This window comes from Colletes gigas, unplaced genomic scaffold (genome assembly GCF_013123115.1).
Source record: "Colletes gigas isolate AHSC1104 unplaced genomic scaffold, ASM1312311v1 Colletes_gigas_Sc00003, whole genome shotgun sequence".
Classification (NCBI taxonomy): domain Eukaryota; kingdom Metazoa; phylum Arthropoda; class Insecta; order Hymenoptera; family Colletidae; genus Colletes; species Colletes gigas.
In genome coordinates, this window is record NW_025106632.1 from 8,141,406 (window position 1) to 8,145,513 (window position 4,108).

A 4,108-nucleotide genomic window follows, 5' to 3' on the forward strand; every position below is an offset into this window, starting at 1 on the left:
TAGAAGACTCGCTATTAATATTATTGTCATTATTATTATTATTACTATTATTATTAATTATTATTATTATTATTATTAATAAATGCTGTTACCATTTGTAATTCATTCTCAGTGGCACGATCAATCCCTTTCATTCGAGATAAACACTATCATCGACGCACTGGATCGAACTGCAAGTCAATACGCAAGAATTTCGACGAAGTTTATATATCATCGTTATCTGAATAAAACAGAATTTATTTCAATCCTCTATCCACGAATTTCTCGATTCATTACCTTATTTCGTTGTAGAGCGGTAATTATCTTCGTAGCTATCATCGACAACGTATCAACGAGTGGATTTCGCAGCGAACAGCAATGGCTGAAGTGGCGTTGCAACGAAACAAATCGAATTTCCTCGAATACGCGACATTGGCTTAGAATTGCTGCAATTCGAATTAATCAAAGTCTCCGGACAGATCTAATCTATTCGAAGCGTTGTAAATATTATTAGACATAGATAAAATTTGCTCGAATTGCTGCGTACTTTAGTTTTCGGAAGTTCATTCGACACTCTTAAAAAGATTCGACTCTGATTATACGTGGATTCGTGTCACTCGAATAAATAGACTGGAATGTATCAGACTTTCCGTCAAATAGATTTTCACCTGTTTTAAGGTCACTGAATTCGAGGGAAAGATTTAAAAAGCAAAAGAGATTCGATAGCGTCTTTTAGAATTCTTTTCATTCGAAGATCGTGATCAGAAGATGTTTCCAATTTGATTTGCCTCTACCTTTTATTTAATCACTGATTTGCCATTTGTTCGTAACAGTGGCGAAGTTAAAATCGTATCTGATAACGCGAATAATAAAAATATTAATTTGCTTGGCTTCTATGGAAGTGTAAGTCTCATATTCGAATAAAGTTGAGTTAGTAAAACAATGCACTGTCAACAGTGATTCCCAAATTTGAAAGGATTACCTCTTAATGAATTTTTAAATAGTATAATACGGTTTTCAAGGATTTTGTATAAAAAGATCAGGGCGGATGATGATTTAATCGATTTTAAGCTCGTTATTATAATCTCAAATGGATGTGGAGCAACCGATTTCGCGCGAAAAACATCTGAGAAGCAACATTTAAAGATGCAAACATCGACGAGCAATAACCATCGACGCGATTAATCATCGACCAGGAATCTGGTGGGATCGGATCACGGTCGTTCCAGGCTCCGCTATCCGGTCGTTGTAATTCAGGGTTAAACGGCCGTGCCAATTAAGCAGACTACCCCTTAACAGCGAACCCCTTAACGGCCCAATATGTTTTCCGGGGGCGAGTTTCGTTCGTCGAGCATCCCCGTCCCTCGTTACTCTTGCGTCGTCTCGCTCCCTCCGTCTGCCTCGCAGTTCTGGTTATTTCGAGTGTACTCGCAAAGAAAGGGGGGTGGGTTGGGGATGGTTCGGACTCGGAGATTTTCCGGGCAGGCTCGTTTCGAGGACCTCGCGGAAAGCAAGGACGTCGTCGGACGATGGAAGGAATGGAAAAACCGACGCGGAGACGAGAGAAAGACGAACGACGATGGCCCCCCGGTTGGGGGGTTAGACGAGAAAGGAGAGCGTTACAGCGCTGACTGCGCGACACCGTGACGCAGCCACCGGGGCAGATTGGACAGTTATTGCATTCTGGGTAAGATTAATTGATATGGGGACTCGCGGGGGCGCGACGGGACACGGAGCTGCCGCTTAAATCGTGTCTCAGGAATGGGGATGAGAGGAACGGTGATTAACCGATTGCACCGTGAACGGAGTGGAACCGAAAGCCACCCCTGCCGCAGCATCCTCGCTAATAGCCATTGAGTAATAGAGAGCGTCTCATTATTAAATAGTGCGAGCTACGTCTGCTCGCCCGTTCGTTTGCTCGCGTAATGACGCGATTACCGGCACTGTTTGCCGGGAACGCGTATAGCTGGGCCAGATTTATCGGGGCTGTTCGTTTTCTACGGACAGGTACCGGAGCCTGTTCGACCCTGTTCGAATCCGTCCGCTCGATCGGTGTCCTAACTTTCGCGAGAGGAAAACGCTCGGGGATAGTTTATAAAATATATTCAACGTCTATAAACTTAGATTTTTTTTAGCGGAACTGTGTTAGCGTGTTCTACGAGCGGAAATCAGAAGAATAGAATAGAATCGCTGGTACGGATGCATTGGTACATTGTATATACAGTTACTCGTTATACTTGTTCCTTATGAAAGCGGTCAATGACCTGTCAACGGGTCAACTTCGGTTCTTGTCTGATCGCTGAAATTAAGCAACGCTGGAAAACGATAAAGAAATTGTTACACGGGTAGCTTCAGAAGAAAAGGAGAAAATTAGACAGGTTTGAAAGAATTAGTGGAGTCACAGCATAAACCAGCAGAAAAAGAAAGGATCAGAAATGCTCACATACACAATAAACATTCTTCCATACTAAAAAAGTGAAAACTTACGGTTGCCACGAATCACACAAAACCTGCTTTGAACCAACAGACTGTTCTCTAACATTATTTATCAATGTCCAAGGAATGAAACGACCACCGTTACTGCACTCTGAAATCAACACGCGGGTCAGCCAACTCGAAGAACAAAATAAGCGAAAAAGTACGGCCAGTGAACCGTCTAGTGCAAGTTTTTCTCATTCGACGGTAGTTGTAGCAGGACAATTTAACATGAGGCTTCCGATCCTCGTTGTCGAATACTATTTCATACATTTTAACGTAATTAAAATTTTACAAAAATTTAGATACGAAATGAATCACATTGGAAAAGATTAGCAACCGATTTTGCAAAATGTCTATCGCATTATCGTCTTCAAAATTTCATTGTTACACAACGATTCGCAAAGATTCCATCCACCCTTCGTTTTTTGCTTTCAGTTAAACGTTAACTGAATTCCATATTTAACACAGCTTATGGTATGTACCATGTGTGTTTAGATGGTGTATTTGATTTACTGGAAGAAGTCTTGTTTCTCAACTTTCGTTTCACTTCCTCGACCCGATATCAACAGGAGTCTTAAGCAACTTATTGCTTATCGATAAAATATTAATTTACATTAATTTCCAAACGGTTACTTTGCCGTCGACTCCCACGATCCACGAAAGTAAATTCAACCCGATGCGTCCAAGTCTCGAAAGTTTAATCCTGCTAAATAGAAGGGATACCATCGACCCTTGAATTTCCCTCTGTTCCGAGGATCTGCATCGAGGATCGGGAAGATGGGACCGTCGGCGAGACAATTCCAGCAAGTATTCAGGTCTGATGCAATTCCCGTTGCATCCTGGCGAGGCGGTTACTATGGCGGTCGCCAATTTCGAGTATTTCCGAGCGTCACAATTTCCCGCGGCATAACCGCCCGTGGCTGCAACATCGAGGGTGGATGCTCTCGGTCTTCTCGTCATATCCCGACCCGGGGAACGGCTGTCCAGGGCCGCGTCGTTTCGCGGGCGGATACGGTCCTGGAACGTTCGAATACGTTTAGGGGACAACTGCGTATAGCAACCGCTCGCGGATACACCTTATGACTGTTAAGGTATTCACGGCTCCTCGGAGGACGCCCCACTTTGAAATATGGCATCTCTAGTCGTCCTCTGTATACCCGGAATCACCCTCTTTCCTCTTCCGCTTACTCCGCTCGACCCATCCCTGGTCCCTTTTACCATGCTCGCCTCTCTCGATCCTTTTATTTCGCGTATCTCGGTTCCCTGACCGTGTACACCCCCCTCCCGGACCACTCCTCTATCCTTTAACCGCGGTTTTCCATATTATTTACAACCACCGTTCCGCGCGTTATATCGCAATAAATTGCGAAAGGTGGCCGATCGCGGCAGTGTCACCAAATTGGTGGACATCGAGAACGTCGTAATCCGCCTCGCTCCTGACATCCCCGAGCGATGTACTATCGTTCGAAACCGACGTATCACCTGGCGGAAGGGTGGGGATCGATACACGTGACCCCGTCCGCCGATAGGTTTTTATTACAGTTTCGACGCCCAGTCTCGGAAACAGGTAACGAGATTCGCGGTGGAATTAATTCGGCACCGACGAGGGACCGACCAGAGTAAGGATTTTTACGAAACTTTACGGTTCAAA